The 12244-nt window shown below is 42.1% G+C and overlaps 1 long non-coding RNA gene across 3 annotated transcripts; it reads right to left on the reverse strand.

The window, feature by feature from the left end:
* Positions 1-7740: 7740 nt before the first annotated feature.
* Positions 7741-10774, reverse strand: LOC309512629. 3 transcript variants are annotated; one of them, XR_014211112.1, is made up of 8 exons: positions 10262-10774; positions 10112-10172; positions 9235-9353; positions 8813-9110; positions 8650-8710; positions 8390-8483; positions 8181-8299; positions 7742-8073 (listed from the first exon to the last, which is right to left on the reverse strand). It is a non-coding gene; the product is annotated as an uncharacterized lncRNA (long non-coding RNA). The 3 variants fall into 3 exon arrangements; XR_014211110.1 differs by having other exon boundaries at positions 7741-8073; positions 8650-9110; XR_014211111.1 differs by having other exon boundaries at positions 7741-8073; positions 8386-8483; positions 8650-9110.
* Between the last annotated feature and the right edge of the window lie 1470 nt (positions 10775-12244).

Here is a 12244-nt window from a genome sequence, read left to right on the forward strand (position 1 = left end):
CAGACTCAGTAACTTAAAGAATAACAAGTTATGAAAATAAAGTGCTTCTTTCAAAATGAAAAATAGTACCCCTAAGCTACCTGTCTCTGAAATGTTCATGACAGTGTCTCTTGCAACAATAGAACTGTAAACTGTGCATTATTTAGTAAACTGATTATATGATTTTCAACAAATCATGAAAAAAACTGGACATGAACTGTGTCCAAGGTTACTGTCCATTTGCAGATGCAACATTCAGGTTATTTTGCAGGAAAAGAAGCTGATCAACATGTGCAGGAGTGAGACTGCTTCGCTGTGCTATCACTATATCTCCAGCGGTGGAGAAAACTTTCTCAGCTGCAACGCTAGTGCCAGGGATACACAAGTATCGCTTAGCCAGTCCAGCTAAGAGAGGAAAAGCTGTCTGAAAGGTCCTCCACCAGCTGAGCGGGTTCTCTGACAGAGACAGGGGAGGGGCTTCAAGATACTTCTTCAGTTCCTCTTCAGCTCTGGAGCTGGCAGATCTACGGACAACACTGACCTCAGTAAATGTCTTGCCCAATAGCGTGATCTTTTTGGAGCAGGGCCTTCTTCTTGCTGTGGTGTCTCAGACTCAACCTCAGCCTCTTCTGAGTTCACTTGTCTCTACAGAAACAATTCAACAATCATGTCAGTCATAATCAATTATGTACAAAATAGTCACACAAGTCCCTCATTTTATGGTTAACTAAAATTAAAAGGCATATATAAAACCTGCAAGATGAGATGGCATCATTTAACTTTGACCTACATCCATTTTCAGCAAGCATAAATGTCTTACACATTTTAGAAAATATATATTACTCAAGAACAGATAATTTACCTCAAGTGCTGCAGCCTCTGCAACTACATTGGCATGGATTTCCAGCTGGTCATCCTCAGTGAGGAAAGGCAGGGCCTTGAATCTGGGGTCCAAACAGGAAGCAGAGTACAGCATGCGCTTATCCCGTGCAGAACTGTATCTTTTCGCCAGATCATCGTGGATTGCCAGTTTGATTTCCCGAATAACTGGTGTGTCAGCAGCAGCAACGCCAGCTGCCTCCGTGTCGTGCAGCAATTGAGCATGCAAAGGAGCAATAACTGAGAGTGTAGGCGTAGAATCCTCTGACATTATGTGGATTGCGTCTTTCATTGGTTTCAGCGCCGATGCTATTTCCTCAGCAGTGGAGATGTCGGTGTCGCTGAGTGTGCAGATGTCACTTCCAGATTTTCTCACCTGGGGGGAGAGCAGCACGGCACAAATAGCAGGCTGCTGCTCTAGGAATCGTTCTATCATGTCCAGCGCGCTGTTCCAGAGTGTAGCGACATCCGTTTTCAGTTTGTGCACCGGTAACTGCAGAAGTTTCTGCTTTTCCAGCAGTTCATGATTTGCAATGGCACTGCGGTGGAAGAAACCAGTAATTCGCCTGATCCTCCCAAGCAGTCGTGACACCGTGGTGAGCTTCAGAGCTCGTTGTACAGCCAGGTTGAGAGTATGGGCAAAACATGTAATGTGTGCCAAGTTGTCAATCTGTGCAGCGGCGAGCATGTTGGCAGCATTATCAGTCACCATCACCAGATCCGAGACCGTCAGCTCCCATTCATTAGCAACTGAGTGAAACATAGCATTGACATTTACGGCTGTATGGCTCTCGTGCATCACACGAGTTTGCAAAACACGGGATTCGAGCACCCACGTATCAGTTATGTAGTGAGCGGTGAATGTCACAAAAGACTTGGTTGCTCTTGATGTCCATTCATCACATGTTAGTGCCACTCTGGTCGTTTCGGTTAGGGCACTGGCGACCTTTCTTTTAGTCTCATTGTAAAGCTGTGGCACAGCTGTCTCAGTGAAAAACTTGCGGGACGGTATGGCGTACCTCGGCCTCCGCTGTCTGTAACATGCAGACGAACCCCTCGTTCTCCACCACACTGTAAGGCCTTAGGTCTTTGGCGATGAAGCAGGTGATAGACTGAGTTATTTTTTTTGCCCTCTCGGAGTTGGCAGGGAGTTTCGTGAAGCACTGCACTGTGCGTTGGTCTGCAGCTGGCGGCTGACTCTGCTCTGTGTCGCTGAGCTCCGGGTGATGCCTAGTAATATGAGCCCGCGCATTTGTTGTGCTGCCGAAGTACTTGGTCTTCGTTTTGCAAAGCTTGCACACTGTGTGTGTCATGTCCAGCGCAGTGCTTCCAGGCATTCGGTAAAAACTTTAGCTTTAAGTGAAGACGGGGCTGGTTGGATCTCCCTCTCATCCTTATTTGCTTCCTCTTTGTTTTAGTGATTTGCCGCTCACGTTCAAAAACCGGCTGCGTGGTGACGTCCGGACGTCCCGTATAGGCTAGTTTCAAAAATGGAGGCGAACAGCCAGCTGATTTTATTTATTTATTAAATCGATTCTTGGACATTTCAGATCGATTCTGAATCGTTGCAAATGAGAATCTAGATTCTTCTGTGAATCGATTTTTTGGCACACCCCTATTTGGAATACTGTTCCTTCATTAATGAATTACACAGAATTACACATTGTTCACACAGGAACTATTTACTAAACTATTTACTAACAAGAAACTCTGATTAATGAATTAGTAAGTCACTGATTCTTGAGATAAGGGACAAAAGTTCTTTTGAAAAGTGACAAACAAAAAATCGATACTACATTAATTTGAATTGGATATCGTCATAAACACGGGTCTCATCTATCATACCATGAAAAGGAACAGGTTTTTTATTTAACCACTTTTTATAAAAAATTACATTTACTCACTTAGTAACTTGACATTTGTCAACTCTCTGACACATGAAAATATGTTTGTTTTGTGTGTGTGTGTGTGTGTGTGTGTGTGTGTGTGTGTGTGTGTGTGTGTGTGTGTGTGTGTGTTTGATCAAATCAACAACACTGTAAAATCTTTAAGTGTGTAGAAATGGTGTGCCTTAGCAAGGTTAACTGATAAATTGCATTGTATACACTTTTAATATTATCTTACATTGTTTTGGAATTAGCCATTTTAAATTACCTTCACTACTAATGTTTACTAATGTTTTCATGTTTAATATATACAATCAGTGGTTTTGTGCACACAAGACACTGATGCATGTAGATAAGTTGGTGTTTTAATGTATGAACTCCAAAATCCAAATGGCCATAGAGAATATCAGTATATATTTGTAATAATTCAACATCAAATGTTCTGCTTATTTCAGTAATAAGATTTGTGGTTGCCACTTTTTTTCACAGGACTTTAATCACTAAAGACAAAGGGCTCTCTACATGTACAAGACACAACATTCAAGTTCATGCTCCTACTGAGCATAATGTACATTTACATTTGGCAGACGCTTTTATCCAAAGCGACTTACATTGCTTTTCAAGGTACACATTTCAAATTTTTATCAGTTCTTGCTTTCCCTGGGAATCGAACCCATGACCTTGGTGTTGCAAGCACCAACGCTCTACTGTTTGAGCTCTATTGTTCTGGAAGAAGGGTCAAAATGAGTTTTATTTATTTTATTTTATAAATCTGTTGAAAATGTTACAAGTTCATGAGATAATTCATTTCATGACCCTATCTACTTTATGTCCAGGGAAAAGGATACAGAGGCGTCAGAGCTGGTTGTACAAAAAATAGATCTTAATATAATCAGCAGAGTAAAATAAGCTGGTAAGTGTTTATATAAAAAAAAAATTATAGATCCATTATAAAATTAGGCTATATGCAGATCAATAAAAGCAACTTGTTGAAAAAAATTTAAATTACTTTGCAATTTATGTTTATTTTAGGTAGCCTAGCTACTTTAACTTAATCTACATCTGTTGTTATTTATGATTAGAACTCATGACAACACACTTAAGAAAATATGATACACTAATGTTGAGAAGAAAATTCTTACACGTCTTCTGAAGTGCGCGGACAAGTCTGTTCATCCAATGAAACCGAATGCCCCATATTAACATAGGCGTGGTTTCTGAGCTTGACAATAAAGTATGTTAAATTTCTTTGAAATTGTGTCAAATATGCAGGAATGTAGCCTACACTGCAAAAATAAAGCGCTTTATTCGCATACCAGTGTATAAAACTGGTGAAATATTCGTTTTTAATCGGTGATCCGTGAAATAGGGCATGAATCTGTCGACTGTCGCTGTTTAACATCTGCTGGAAATCCAGGTAAAACCATAGAGATCCATATAAGGCTAGATGTCTTACGGTGAAGTCTCGAACGGCATCACCGGCGGCCATCTTGTCACAGGCAGGCTTTCTGGCGGGCTCTGTGGTACCTGATGTAAGATGAGTGATCAGCACGAACACAAATATTCTTATCTCGCTGAAATCTTGACGAATTTACAAACGGTTTGGTTTCTTACAAACGTTATTAACGTGGCTATAATTCCGAATACTTGATGTCCATGGTTATAATTATTCATATGTATGCAGTTGTAGCTACTCTGGTCATAAATGATTCCACGCTTCTTACTGATGTTCACATTCACATTTATTCTTCTCTGAGGTATCATGGAACACCGTGAAATCTAGAAGATAAACAAAACAGTTTCAAGCACAAAGCACCTAAAGCAACATTCATATACTCTTATTTCTTATGCAGACCAATAAAATGTCTCACATTTTCTTGTAAACAAAATTTAACAGTGCTTAATAAGATAGCTCGATAATTATTACCGTGTTCGCCTGGTAGACCAGCTGTAGAATAATAGACGGGAGCTTAAAAGTTCGCTGTTCTCACCCGCCACTCTCTCTCCTCTCTGACGCTACTCTCAATACTTCCGGGGTTAACCCCTTCCTCATCACCCCCAATTTTGGCAAGTGCTGCATACATGAAATGCCCAAAATAAAAAGGTTACTGCTCATAAGTAATTCTGAATAGAAACATAACACACATACATTTAGAAAGCCAACCCTTGAGAGTTTATAGTTCAAGACTCAAAATTAACCAGACTGTTATTAATATTGAGATATATAAGCTCAAACATATTTTGAACTAAAATAATCCAGGATCACCAGTGATCCCTGACAGGTAAGGGGTACATGTGACTAGCAATAACGTACTCGGTTACTAACGTAACCTCTGTTCTCTCTAGAGAGGGAACGAGTATTGCGTAAGCTAGCTTACGCTGCGGGAAAGTCTCCTTTCTCGAGATACTGAAGCCAAAAATTATCCTTAATTTTTTAAACTTTGTCAACGCAGTGCGGCAGCCTGCAGACCTAGGGCAAGCGAATCGCGTGCCCATTGGCTGCCCTGCGGCAACTGCAGCAGCCTATGGCTGAGCCTTGCGCGTGACGTCACGTCCAATGAGCGCGCTTGGCGCGCTTAATGCGTCACAGCCCGTCATTAGGGGTGTGGCTTAGCGTATATAAGCAAGGAACAGAGGCTGCTTCACTGGTTTCTGTCGCATGAAGCGAAATGAGCTCGTGGCGAGAGCACGGCGGGTTACGCAATACTCGTTCCCTCTCTAGAGAGAACAGAGGTTACGTTAGTAACCGAGTACGTTCTCTTACGAGAGGTTCTCTCGTATTGCGTAAGCTAGCTTACGCTGCGGGAACACCCTTGTCAACGCCGTGCGCGCGCCCAGCATCCTGAATGAATCCCATGGGGGGGGGCCCAGGGAACGCGAAGCGGAGCTGGGCGACCAAGATACCACAGTACACAAGCACATAATATGGGGCAGGGAGCGGCACAGCCGGTCCAACTAACACTTCCCACATAGTGTAGCTCAACCAGTAGAGCTAAATCCACAACATAGCCCGCGCACAGACAGTGGGCTGGCTTACGCGAGACCTAGACTGATAGCACTTTGGCCTGCAAAGCGGGGACTTCCAGGTTGTAAAACCTAACAAATGTGGAGGGGGAGGCCCAGCCTGCCGCCGCACAAATGTCATGAATGGGAATCCCACTGGACCACGCCCACGATGAGGCCATGCCTCTGGTGGAGTGTGCCCGAATGCCCAAAGGGCACTGCAGGTTTTTAGATGCGTAAGCAGCTGCGATAGCGTCAACTATCCATCTGGACAGGGTGTGTTTCGAGGCGGCGAGACCCTTGGTGCGCCCACCAAACGAAACAAAGAGCTGCTCTGAACGCCTGAAGGCGGCGGAGCGTGAAATATAGCTTTTTAGCGCTCTAACTGGGCAGAGGAGATTACTATCCGCTTCGCAGCCATCATTTGGCAGGGCTGACAGGGAAATGACCTGCGCTCTGAAGGGAGTGCCCAGAATTTTGGGGACGTACCCATGCCTCGGTCTGAGAATAACTTTAGAGTTATTGGGTCCGAACTCGAGGCACGCAGCGTTAGTGGATAACGCGTGAAGGTCTCCCACACGTTTTACTGAAGACAGAGCTATCAGAAAAACGGTTTTGAGCGTGAGGTATTTCATATCCACAGTCTCTAAGGGTTCAAAGGGATGTGCTTTCAGTGCGTCTAAGACCAGTGAAAGATCCCACATAGGAACCGACGGGGGTCGCGGGGGGTTCATCCTCCTCGCTCCTCTAAGGAAGCGGATGACAAACTCGTTCCTTCCTAATGCGCGGCCCGGCTCTGAGACAGAGAGCGCTGAAATAGCCGCGACATAGACTTTGAGCGTGGAGGGGGACCTGCCCGCGTCCAGTAGCTCTTGAAGGAAGCACAAAACGTGTGAGACCCCACATGTCTGTGGATTAAGCCCTTTGGCAGTGCACCATTTGTTAAACACCGACCATTTAGACGTGTAGAGCCGCCTCGTGGAGGGGGCTCTAGCTTGTATGATCGTATTCATCACCCCTTCTGGTAGATCAGCGTGTAATTGTTGAGGCTCCACGCATGCAGAGACCAGTGCTCTGGATGGGGATGCCAAATCGAGCCGTGGGCTTGAGAGAGAAGGTCTCTCCGCACCGGAATCGGCCAGGGGGCTGAGTCTGCCAATTGTATGAGTTCCGGGAACCAAGCTTGGTTCTCCCAGAACGGGGCTATGAGGAGCACTGTGTGGCGCGCTTTCCTGACTCTCTCGATGACCTGAGGCAGCAGAGAGACTGGTGGAAACGCATATAGCGGGCCGCTGGGCCATGTCTGGGCCAGCGCGTCCTCGCTCTTTGAAAAGAACACTGGGCAGTGGGCGTTGTCTTTTGACGCAAAGAGGTCGACTTTCGCTCTGCCAAAGCGGCGCCACAGCGACTGGACTGTTTGGGGGTGTAGAGACCACTCCCCAGGGGGAACGTTGTCCCTGGACAGTCTGTCGGGGCCCTCGTTCAGATGCACTGCATGAAAATTGGGATTTCCGACCCCGTAAACGGCCGTAAATCTCCCTAATTTTCGGCAGTTAACGACAATTTACAGCCTGTGAACGTCGCGTTCGTCTGTGCCGAATATTGTCGGAAACGAACCATGACGTATGCAGAGCGCTCGCGCCGGAGGTGTGAATGGCTCTAATTACCATATGAATAGCAGCTCCCGCCAGAGAAAGGCTTGAATTTCCTCACTCACTATTGGTTGAACCCACGTGGTTTAAACAAGAAAAATCACTCGTGATTGGTTGGCAGATCTGTTACTATTGGTCACCCTCACTCATTAAAAATTCAAAAAATTATAATATTCATATAAATAATAATATATAAATTATTTTTTTATATTCATAATATGCTATTCTGTGGTATATTCATGTCATTGTTAACCTATGGACTACACTATTATTACCATCAAGGACATGAATTTATAAAGGAATGGAAAATTTGCCAGGGACATGCTGTTTATTCAAAGAAAGAGCTTTATTAGCACAGACACAAAACAATATACACCTATGTACAAAGCATAGATCATCTGCACACACAACAAATTGGAAGCTCAGTGTCTGTTTTCATCTTCGGAGCTGTAGTAGGTGACTAGCGGCGTTCTCTCTGAATTCGATCCACTTTGAAAACGTCTGTGGTGCGTCGCCCTGTATTTAGGAGTCGCCTCTAATCTCGACTGCAGCGTAGCACAGAGCTCTGTGAGCTCCTGGCTGGTGGTTGAACTTCATCGGACATCAGATCTATGGTGGCGCACTTCCAAATGCCCGCGTCATCCTCACCTAGCACACCGTCTCGCTTCTAGCAGCTGTAAAAACAACCAATACAGACAATCAGTACTGTGATGCACTGTGTATGGACACAAAACATCTATTAATGCACGTGAAAAATATTCACATTGACTAAAAATCTTACCCTCTTTCTTCTCGCTCGACTCCGAGCTGAACTCTTCACAGCTTCGGCCTGCAGTGCCAGATCTGGTTGTTTGTACCTGAAGCTCCTGCGTACTGTCTCGTAGTACGTCTTACAGGCAGCTGGAAAACAATTAAATGAGAGTGATATGAATAAAAACAACTCAAGTCACAGTAAAATGAAACAAGGAGAAAATAGTAAAAGTTACTTACAATGTCGTCATGATCAGCGTCATGAAAATCTGGACTTGCAGACATAGCTCTGAGTAAATGTGAGGTTACGCCCTCGTTATGAGGCGAGGTTACTCTATGGAAACAAAATGTATGATTAAGATCGTAAACTATAACGGATCTATTTTCTTATACAAGAGAATGAAAGCATATTCTTTGAATCTTACCTTTAAAATGTTTGTAAGTTTTTATGAAAGTAAAAAAATAAAAGAATGTAAGATTTTTTTTATTTTTTTTTTTACCTTGATCCAGTTCGTAGCGCCCACAATTTGTCTCAGAGTTGAGAAGATGGCATACTGCTTCCTGTAAATTACAGGATTATTTACAATTATTAAACAAATAATAGCCATCAATCCCATGACCTCTTGCTTTATGATGAAATCATGAAAAACAGAATATTCTTACATTTCACAAGGCCTGACAAAATACAGCTGCAGGTAACTAGCGGCATTCTGTCTGAATTCGGTCCATTTTGCAGACGTCTGTGGTGCGTTGCCCTGTACTTTGGAGTCGCCTCTAATCTCGACTGCAGCGTGGTACAGAGCTCGGTGAGCTCCTGGCTGCGACAGGACGGAGGTCGCACAATCCATCCAGACACCCCGCCAACGATGCCGTCTTCCTCATCAGACATCAGGTCTATGGTAGCACACTTCCGAAGGCCCACCTCATCCTCAGCTAGCACACTCTGTCTCGCTTTTAGCAGCTGTTAAAACCAATAAAGACAATCAATACTGCGCAATGCACTGCGTATGGACAACACACATCTATTAATGCACCTGAAAAATAGTCACATTGACCAAAAACGAATCTAATCTAATAAATCTTACCGTCTTTCTTCTCGCTCGACTCCGAGCTGAATTCACCACAGCTTCCGCCTGCAATGCAAGATCTGGTTGTTTGTACCTGAAGCTCCTGCGCACTGTCGTGTAATATGTCTTTAAGGCAGCTGGAAAACAATTAATTGAGAGTGATATTAATAAGTACAACATAAGTCACAGTAAAATTAATAAGAACAACATAAGTCACAGTAAAATTAAACAAAGGAGAAAAAATGCAACCGGGTGAAATTGCAGAAATACACACCGGAAGCAAACTATGCTTTTTGAAATTGGGGTTTAATCTGACTGCTGTTTAAAATAAGTGACAGCGGTCAATGGAAGCACAATTAAACAGATAAAAGTCTGATTAAGAAAAAAGTTTGCCTTGTTCGAAGAGATTTCACATGAAAAAAAATAGATTTCACTAGTTAAAAAAAAAAGAAGAAAAAAAAAGAAATTGTAGAAACAGTTTACAGTAAATTTGAAGATGACAATCAAATGTCACAAAAAGCTTAACCAGTGGATCAATGCCCAAATCCACAGAATACTTAACTCAATTCAAACTGAAATGCAGTGTAATACACTGCAACTGATCAGATTTAAATTGATTTCTCCAAACCAAAATATGTTAGGCTACAATTAAATACAATAACACAAACTGGAATACTGCAGTGGCTGAGGTAACTTAGGCCTAAGTTACAAGAGAAATAAAAGCACTTTAACAAAGCCACAACCCACGTTTAATCATGCCATGCGGAACCAGAAATATGCATTTAACCATAAAGTTATACTGTATAATCACAGAATATAGATTCAACTCATTAACAGATTTATCAAATAAACATGCCACCAGTAATTTCCCCCATAAACCATAAAACGTACATACCCAATCCTTTACCGTCCGATCACCACGAGGTTCCCTCGTCACACATGCGCTCCAAATGAATCTATAAACAAAAATGTACACATCAAATGTTCTTTTAACTTCGCTTCACAACTTATTTGTGCATATTAAAGATATTGGAGTAATATTTACCAAGAAAGAAGAACGTATAACACAGAATCCGATCGATGCACGCACCGTCATGGAGCTCTCCTGAACAATGAAAAATGGCTGCCGTTCTCTGGTCGCGCGCACGCGTCCAGCACAAGTGAATAGTATCGCGAGAAGAGAAGGATTTCTTAAAGGGGCCACAAACATTTTTAATGCAAAATAGAAACGAGGTACATTTTATGTAAACAACTCTAATCGTAGTTGTAACTCTATATGTACAGTAGGCATAATTCTTGTCATTGCGTATGTGTATGCAGCATGAGTCAAATACAATCTTCTGTTCGTGTTGTATTATGCACAGTGGTTGGGCTCTAAGAGATTGTGATGCTGTTTGCATGGAATGCACATTTTACCTTTGTGGCAAAGCCTGATTGAAATTAATTGTTGAAATAAATGGTTTTGTGTCTTTTTTACATAACATTGGCTATTGCTAATGACACATAGTAACTAATCTAGCTACTTTCATTAAATATATCAATTTAAGCTAAAATGTAAGAGGGTAATTCTATGAAAATGTCCATTTTTCTGTCCCTAGCCTTTACAGAAATATTACACTTAAAAAACACTTTAGGGTTACAATTTCTTTACATTTTAAAATAAAACAATATGTTATTTGAACAATTACACCCTCTTGAGCCATCAATGTGGCAATATTTGATTTTTATGAATTATATAGAATTTCAAGCACCACAGAAGTGCTCGTCCCCACAGTCATGTACAGAGGGAAAATGCTTTATTTTGAGGTCAATAACAGATTTTTACACCATTTAAAATACAATAATGTATACATAACTATCAAATATATTATGTAAATGATATATATAAAAAAAAATGCAGAATACATATTATAAAATTTATAATGAAAGTAGTGGTCCCCTGGAGTTGTGTCACTGGTGTTACCGTTAAACAAAAATCTCTTATTTTGAAATAAAAAATCACACTGCTATAGCTAATGTTTGTATGCAGGCCTACGGAATTTATATTCACAATACTTAATAACTAATATTATTTTATTGCATTTATATTAGTTGTTTGAAGAGTTACAAAAAAGCGGTCGGTCTTAACACAAGTTTCAGCCGGCAAGTCGGTCGGACTAAAAGGGGGAAAAAATAAATAATTGGGTCGGTAGGCTACTAAATTGACAGGGTCGGCCGGGTTATGGCAAACAAGAATATTTTTAAGGATGGCCTTAGACTATTGTAACTCACTTTATTTTGGGCTATCTCAGGCCTCTCTCTCTCGTCTACAGCTAGTTCAAAACGCAGCGGCTAGACTTCTCACCGGGACACGCAAATATGAGTCGATCACCCCTATTTTATTCAAACTCCACTGGCTACCTGTCACATTCAGGATTGATTTGAAAATTTTACTATTTGTGTATAAAGCTCTTAACAAACTGGCCCCCCAATATCTGACCAAACTCCTCTGCCCGTACACTCCATCTCGTACTTTGAGATCCAGTGATCACGGTCTTCTCATCGTGCCCAGATCCAGACTTAAAAAACGAGGCGACTGCACTTTTGCGACTGCAGGCCCAAAACTTTGGAACAGTCTACCCCTCTATATCAGACTAGCTCCCTCAATTTCCATCTTCAAAACATCCTTGAAAACTTTTAATACACCTTGACACAACTATTTTTTTTTTTTTTTATTGTCCTGTTTCTGCCCTGCATTTTATCTATTGCCCTGTACAGCACTTTGGTCAGCCTTGGCTGTTTTTAATTTTGCGTTATAAATAAATATTGTATTTTTTTTAGAATTAAGTTAATACCTTTGAGTCACCTGGGATAAAACTCCCCCTGCTACCCTCATTTGCATTTGTAAAGCTCACAGCAGTCTCATTTACATGTTAAAGCATTAGAGGGAGGGGGGTCACGGGGCAAGCAAGTCCCACGTCAATTTCCGACAATTTCCGACAGTTTGCAGTGTTGCCTGTAAATTGCCGTTTGCAGTCGTAAACCTGAA

The sequence above is a fragment of the Leuciscus leuciscus genome, assembly GCF_965113295.1.
Source record: "Leuciscus leuciscus genome assembly, chromosome: 1".
Lineage (NCBI taxonomy): Eukaryota > Metazoa > Chordata > Actinopteri > Cypriniformes > Leuciscidae > Leuciscus > Leuciscus leuciscus.